The sequence below is a fragment of the Sorex araneus genome, chromosome 6, assembly GCF_027595985.1.
Source record: "Sorex araneus isolate mSorAra2 chromosome 6, mSorAra2.pri, whole genome shotgun sequence".
In the NCBI taxonomy this organism is placed as follows: domain Eukaryota; kingdom Metazoa; phylum Chordata; class Mammalia; order Eulipotyphla; family Soricidae; genus Sorex; species Sorex araneus.
In genome coordinates, this window is record NC_073307.1 from 156,231,415 (window position 1) to 156,239,920 (window position 8,506).

Below are 8,506 nucleotides of genomic sequence, written 5' to 3' on the forward strand. Positions count from 1 at the left end.
AGGTGGTCAGCTGACTTCCTCCTAGAGGCTCTTTCCCGCCCTGCTGCTGCTTTGAATGTGCCCGCGCGCGGGATTCTTCTTCTCTAGTGGTTCCTTTGACATCACAGGAGTTAGAGTGCTCTGGGATCCAACTTGGAACTACGCACTGCTGCTGCCGGCTGTGTCTCTGATCGGTGAGTAGTTCTGCTCTGGGATTCCTTGGGGCTATGTGGCTTCGACTCGAGGCCCAGAGCCAAAGAGTTTTTGGGGGCAGAGCTGGGCTTAGGCAGGGCCCAAATTCCGCTCCTCTGATTCAACGTGAAAGTTTTCGTTTAGTTTCAGTTTTTGAAAGGCCTCGCCAGCTAGACTAGCCCGCCATTCAAAAAAGTGGGCGGTGTGTATTCCCGGAGCCTTGGTGGATCTTGGGGTTGTGTACTTTGATTTACAAAGTTAAAGTCACAGTCACACACCGGATATCCTGAGTCATCTATCTACTTGCTCGGTGGGATCCTGGGTTTCCTTTTTAACAATTTCATGGTCGCAAGAACACACAAGGTTGGGACTGAGCAAAAATCCAAATTTATACCGACCACAACCCCCTCCACCCCCCACCCGCAAAAAAAAAAAGAATCAGAATCTGCAAATAAATCTAAACCCCAAAGCAAAAACCAAAAACTCACAAGTAGAGGTGAAGGAAGAGTTTGAGGTGTTTCATGTAATAAATGAGGGGGGACTCCCCACTTCCTTCTTCCTCCTGGTCCTCCTTTTCCTCTGCCATCCTGGTTTCAGCTCACTTGCAGTCCCCATCAGCTCAGCCTGGCCAGCCTCACCCACCTTGGGGGCTCTGCAAACTGTCCAGTTAGTCACTGTGGGGGTGCAGCTCTCCCCACTGCCCTTTATGTTGGTTTGGGGAGGAGGTGTTGGGCCCCACCCAGTGCTCCCAGGGCTTACTCCAAACTACTCAGGGATCACTCCGGCAGGGTTTGGGAGTCCTGATGTGGTGCCTAGGATTCCCTTGGACAGGATACAGAAGAAATAGAGGGGAAATGGGGTGGGCGGCTTTTGCTGAAGCCATCAAAGGGAATTGAAAGCCAAAGTACCAAAAGGCAGGTGAGCAGCAGCCCCCCAGGGCAAAACAAAAAACCAATAAAACCCCACCAAGAGTAGCCTACCTGGTGCTAGACTCCGCTGGGTGTCCCTGGGTCCTGGTGCTGGCGGTGGCAGGCAAGGTGAGCTATGGAGTCTGGGCTGGCAGATGTTGTTTGGGGGTTGAGCAGATGCAGGAGGCCTCCAGGTCAGGGGAAGGCTCAGGGGTCAGGGCCACACTTGCTGCTCACCTCCGGGTGACCTAGAGGATGCAGGAACCTGCTTCTTATTGTACAGAATGATGAAGCAGAGAGTTAGCAGAGATGCAAGCAAAGCCCCTCAATAAGCAGCTGTGCTTCTTCAGGGCTAGTGCTCCTGGGAGGACAGTGGGGAGTAGGAAGGAAGGAGAAAGAGAGGCCTGGGAGAGAGGAGGGAGAGGAGGAGAGAGCCAGTTAAGGGAGAGGGCTAGGTTGGAAGATCTGAGGTGGGAGGGGAAGGAAGGGGGGAGAGGGAAAAGAAGAAGGAGAAGAGGAGGGAGCCCAGAGAAGCAGGAAGTGATGGGGGAGGAGAGAGAGCAAGAGTGTGAGGGAGAGAAGGAGAGATGGCTGGACAGGAGGGTTCCGGGAGAGTGAGGGGAGCAGAAAGGAAAGATGGAAAAGAGACAAGACTGAGAGGCCAGGAGAGAAAAGATGGAGGAGAAGAGCAGGGGGTCAGAGGAAGAAAGGGAGAGAGGGCTAGGAGAGAGGACTAAAAGGAGTAGAGGTAGAGGAGAGTTAGGAGAGAAAATTAATGTAGCAGAAAGTGAAAGGAGAGTGAGGGCAGGGGAGAGGGAGGAAGGAAACAGAGAGGAGGGGAAAGAGGGGAATTCTAAAGGGGGAGGAGCCCTTTGCTAGGGCTGGAAACAGGCCCAGAAGGACTGTGTTGATTTAAGTCCTTATGTTGGAGAAGGGCAAGGTCAGAAGAGTTTGTTCAACTCTCAAGTAACACTGCAGGAGGGCAGGGAGGACACTTTTCATATCTGAATACAGCATGGTTCTGTCTGGGCTCCAGATATGTTGTCTGGGGTAGCTCTTGGGGGTGTTGATTTAGCCTCTTGTCCCTCTCCCTTGTGATTGCTTGAGTTCCTCTCAGTGGCCTTTGCAAATTCCCATTTCTTTTTCCTTCTTAGACTCTTTTCTGGGCACATGTGTCTTGTCCATAGTGGTCATTTCCAACTATTTTTGTCATAGTGGTCCCTTCTCTATCCTAACTGTTGTCTACCTACACTTGTTGCAAGCTTCCAACCATTGACCAGTCCTCTTGGGCCCCGTTTTCCATGGCTTTGAAATATTAGTCTCATGCCGTTTTTTTATATCAAAGGTAGCTTTTAATTTTTGAGGTGATTTTCATTGGTGGATAAGCTTGTTTGCTGATTTAGTTAATACCACACAGGAGAGCGTGTTGAGAGCTGAAGGGGAAAAATGGGAAAGATCTTATCATCTGTACAATTAATAGGTAACTTTGGAGAGACTACAGTAACTTGAGCCTTGAATTTGAAATTATTGTTTCAGCAAGTCATCATGAGTTCTAGGAGTCGCAGATCCCAGAAGATCCCATTCAATGAGGAGACTAATATGAGAATGGAGCAGTTTTTCTCTCCGGTATGTTTATGAATTATGTCTATGAAATATGCTTATTTTATTTTTGCCCACATTCTTATTGCAGCGGTTTGCGGTACTGCTAATAATAATTTCATGAATGAGTTAATACCACACTATCCCCACCCCTGGACAGCCCAGTTCCCTCCACCAGTGTCCCCTGTAACCATCTCATCTGCCCCTGGTAAGCTCCATTCTGTAGACCAACTCCTCAATTCTGTTGCCTTTGGTCATTTGTTGCTCCTCACGAAGTACACTTCTATGCCACACAGGGGAGGGATCATTCTGTGATAGTCTCTCTCCTTCCCACACACTTCACCAGCATGATGGCCTCAGTTCCATCATGTAGCAGCAAATGGCATGATTTTTTTATATAGCTGCATTGTATGGAGTGTACCAGTTTTTAGTCTTAGCTATCTCTGACATTGGGTTTCATAGTCACTATTACCAAAACATTGCCTTATGATGAGAATTTACGGTAAAGTCTTTCTCATCCATTTTTTTCTATTTGCGGGGATTGGCAGTGGGGAAGGGAGTTCTAACACTCTGAGCTCAAGGATTATTCCTGACAGGGCTTGGGGGACCCTCTGGGGTGCCAGGGATTGAACTTTGTGGGTTGCATGCAAGTTAAGTGCCCTATCCGCCATACTATGTCTGTGGATATTAATGGATGTAGCACTGCACGGTAGCACTGTTGTCCCATTGTTCATCGATTTCCTCGAGTGGGCACCAGTAATGTCTCCATTGTGAGACTTGTTACTGTTTTTGGCATACCGAAAACCCCATGGGTAGCTTGCTAGGCTTTGCCGTGCCGGCAGGATATTCTTGGTTGCTTGCTGGGCTCTCCAAGAGGGTTGGAGGAATTGTACTGGGGTTGGCCGCATGCAAGGCAAATGCCCTCCTGCTGTACTATCGCTCCAGCCCCTCCCAAATTACTAATATAAATTATCTTATTTTAAATACCCAATTTTTGGGGCTGGAGCAATAGCACAGCGGTCAGGGTGTTTGCCTTGCATGCGGCCGACCAGGGTTTGATTCTTAGCATCCCATTTGGTCCCCTCAGCACTGCAAGGAGTGATTTCTGAGTGCAGAGCCAGGAGTAACCCCTGAACATCGCTGGTTGTGACCCTAAAAGCAAAATACCCAATTATTGTGGGGAAACACTGTACTGCTCTTACTATTTAATACTGGATTACAATAAATAAGATGGCAGAATCCCAGGTAACTCTCTAATATGAAATTATTTTCTATCACAAATATTTATAATGAGTTTCATGGTATTGTGGAGAAAAACATTTTGTTTTTTCAAACTCTTCTATGAAATAAAAATGAATAACTAGATATACTTTCTGGGTATTCTGGAATCTAATAGCTTCTGAATAAACCTCTGGATAGTCTCTGTTCAATACTTAAACTCAAGAATTCTGAGTTGTGTGCAGTAGATCAGAAAACAGCTACTGATTCTTTAGACAGATCAAGGCAATTCTATCTGTTATTGTGTCCAAAAATCCTTTCAAAACTCAGATGTAGTTGAGGTCATTCTGAAGACTCACAGACAAAATAGACTTGTTCACCTGAATTCTGGATTCAGCCTGATTTCTTTTCTCAAGTCAGAAGACACAAATAAGTACTATAATAAATCGAGGGTTGTTCTGAAAACTTAAGCTTTCAGATCCATCCTTTGAAAACCATCATCTCTTAGACTGACTAGGTATAAACTGATATATCTATGAGTAGAAAAGTTCTTACATTGTCCTGACCTATACATTTCCAAGTCCCTTCTGTATCTCCACATGTAACCTTGAAATGCCACCGTGGATTGTGACTGGAAAGCCTTCCAGGGGCACAAAACTCTTTTTAAAGAAAATAGTTGTGAAACTAAAAATTTAAAAATCCTTTGTAAATGTGACGTATTACAGCGAAACACAAACCTCAATAGAAAAGAAGTAAATAGAAACTCATTCACACTTTATTACAGGCTTGCTATACAATAGTATTTTTACACGTGTACTCTCATAAAAAAGCAATTTTATCCAAAACAAAATGGGAAAAGCTGTAGTTTTAGATGATAATGGACGTGATAGGAGAAATAATTTAAGTCTTTATATGATAGATGCTCGGATTAGGACTGGACCTCTTCCACCCGGATCCCCCATTTCCCAGTAGCTAGGCAGTCCCTCCCAGAAACTGTCCCCGGTGCCGTGTAATCCCATCAACAACCAACATCCAGAGACTATAAAACCGAGCTCCTGGAAACACAGGACCTCGAGCGGCAGTGCGACATCTTTTTTAAAATTTTTTACTTTTTAAATTTTTATTGAATCACCATTAGATAGTTACAGGCTTTCATGTTTGGGTTACAACCACACAATGATCAAACACCCATCCCCCCACCAGTGCACATTCCCCACCACCAATATCCTGTGCAACATCTTATAGCCTAGTTCTCACTCTCAGAGAACTTGGCAAGCTACCGAGAGTTTTCTGCCCTCATGGGAGAGCCTAGCTATCTCCCTATGGCATATTCCTATGCCAAAACCAGTAACAATGATGGGTCTCATTCCCCTAACCCTGAAAGAACCTCCAATGCAGCAGTGTTGGGAAGGACGAGTAAAGAGAGCCTTCTAAAATCACAGGGCTAGGACGAATGGAGACGTTACTGAGATCGTTAGAGAAAATCGACTATCAATAGGATGATGATGATGATGATGATGATTATGATGATATGATAGATGGCTGAGTGAAAGGTTTGTATCATTGGAAATAACTATATTATTTTGATCATATGGTTAGTGAACTACTGTTGGTTTTAATATTTCAAGTGTGGTAAGAAACCATGGAAACTTATCCTCCTGAGTTTGACACTTTAAGAACAAGTGTTTGCTGCAGCTCATCACCATGCTTGGAAAAAGTAAAAACTGTGTACTTAATATAGTCAATAATACTAGAAATAATACTCTATGTGCTGGAAAGATAGCATAGAGGGTAGGGCATTTGCCTTGCACACAGCTAATCAGGGCTTGATCCCTGGCATCCCATATGTTCACTGGAGTCCTACCAGGAGTGATCCGTGAGTGCAGGTCCCAGAGTAAGTCCTGAGCATATCTTGGTGTGACTCCTAAAAATAAAAAAGGAAAGAAGAAAACAAAAAAAATAATACTTTAAGATTCTGATTTTGGTGGGCTTGAAAAAATGTTTATACTAAAATTTTTCAGAAAAATATAACAAGAGAGCAGCAGTCAGAACTTTACTGATCTGATGGGACAGAAAACAGCTTAACATTGGATGCCAGCTCAAATTCGAACTTCATTGTATTCTCAATCTTAACACTGTTTCTGAGATTCCTATAGTACTTTCATGAAAAGTTTTCAAAGTTTATACATTGTTAACTTTAATTTTTAGGTCAACAAAGAGCCAACGAAGGACTCTGGAAATGATGCAAAAGAGAAACCTGACATCCGGGACCAAGGGCCCAATGATTTGAAAAAAAAGCTTTTAATTCAGGTCGAGGGAGAAAGCAGGCCAATTGAGCACGTATGCAGCGCGAAGGACACCTTATACGGGGCACTGCAGCATGTTGGAGCTCTCCAAGCATACATGAACCCTCAGAGTGGCAAGGAACTGTTGGTGCGTGGCAGAGATGGAATTGAAGCTTACATACACCCTGCAATGCCCCTCAGCTGTTTTCCTGATCTCACTCGTTTGGAAATTAGTTTAATCAAAAGTCAGAGCAGGCAGAAAGAAAACCTCCTGTCTCTCAACTTTGACACCAACTATGTCAAATTCTATATTCATGCCATTGGGAAGAGGGGAGAAAAGATTGTTCAGTGCTGGAAACTTCACAAGCAAGGGAACAAACTCTGTGTCTGGGGTTTCAAAGGAGAAACTATTAAGGAGGCTTGTGTCGGGATGGCAGGTTTCTGTCCTGTCTGGAGAATAGTGTTTGGAAACTCGTGAAAGACCTGGGCAGCATTTTAGAGAGCTCCCAGCTCGTGGACGACGTGGAGGGCAAACTCTTTGAGGTTGAGTTTGAGAAAAGGAGGAGCTCAAGGTCAGCCAGTGCTCAGAACTTTGAGTCAGGAGAGAGAAACACAGGAGCAAGTATAGACCTGTACCCCGGGTTAAAAGCAGAAAGTGAAAAGTTCAGAGAATACTTTGAGAAGGAAGTCAAGGGGACAAAAAAAAAGCCAAGTTCTTTAAATTATACAAAACAAACTTTTCAAAACTGACCAATGACTCTACCCCTGTTATAGTACACAAGCTTCTTTATAATCTCAGCGGCTCTGTCGGGCACCTCTCATGGGACCACGGGGGAATTAGGGGCTGTGCCACCTGCTTTGTTTTTCACAAGCAGTTCATTTTGACTTGTTGGCATGTGATAAGAGATATTGTGGGAGAGGGACTAGATCAAACCCTGTGGGCAGACATAGTTAGTCGGTGTGTAAAGGTGTCATTTGGTTATGAAGTGGCCGTGCAGAAGGAAGAGAAATGCTTCTCTGTTGACCCTTGGTTTGAAGTAGCTGATGAAAGTCTTGATTATGCTGTTCTGAAACTGAAAAAAGAGAAAGCCCAATGTCCTTATGGACTCTACAAGGGACTGAGTCCTGCATCAATTAGTGGCTTGATATATATAATTGGTCACCCAGAAGGAAAGCCAAAGTGTACGGAGTCTTGCCTTGTGATCCCTCAGACTCAGCGAGAGCAGGAATGCCTGGCTAGGCAGACACAGCTTCCTTATGTCCACATGTTCACTCAACGGAGTTTCCAGGAAATAAGTGAAAATAATGATGTCATTACTTATCACAGCTCTTTTTTCTTTGGGGCTTCTGGCTCCCCTGTGTTGAATGCAGAGGGTTCTCTGGTGGGCATGCATGCCGCTGGTCTGAATTTGAGTCTCTGAGAAAAAAGTCCTACACTCATTGAGTTTGGCCCTTGTATACATTCTATTCTTAGTCATATGAAACAGAACTTTCCTAAGTGGTATCTAGAAATAGCTGCCAATCAGGATGAAGAAATGGACAGTGATGTGGATTGAGAGTGGTGAGAATTCAATGTCTTACAAATACAAAGAATTTAAGGGAAATTCTTTGTATTCCATAGGGTGTGTGGGTGGGGGAGGGCTGAGGTGATGGGAATAAGACTCTCAAATACATTTATCTCCTAGAAAAGAAATGATGATTGCACAAGTTGTGAGTGGAGCCTCTGCCACTCAGTGATGCCCACGTATCTGACTGGCATTCACAGAGAACACTTTGGATGGATTTTTGCAAAGTGAAAGAGTTCTTGTTGCCAAGTTAGATTTATCTTATTAATCTGCCAGAGAGAGAATGTCACAGTCCACTTTGCCTAGTGATGCTCACCGTGGTGTGAGCCTTAGAGTTGGTATTTGGGGGCTACTGGGCCTAATCTTTTGACACCACCAGGGATCAAGTTGATATTGTGGAAGACGGAAGAGATCAAACTGAGTAGGCAGGCACAGTTAATGAGTGTGTAACGGTGTCATCTGGTTTGGAAGAGGCCATAGAGAAGGAAGAGAACTGCTTCTCTCTTGACCCTTGGTTTGAGGTAGCTGTGGAAAGCTAATTATGCTGTTCTGAAACTGGACACAGGAGAGCGGGTGCCCATTCTTCCTGGACTCTATAGGGGACTTACTTCTGCCTCATTTGTTGACTTCATATGTGTTCTTTGGCATCCAGATGGAGAGCCTACCACCAAGCTGACTCCTGGTGACCCTAAAGCACTTTGTAAGACAAAGGATAAATAAGATCTTGAGCTTGAGAAGAACATTTTCTTGTGCTAAGGAG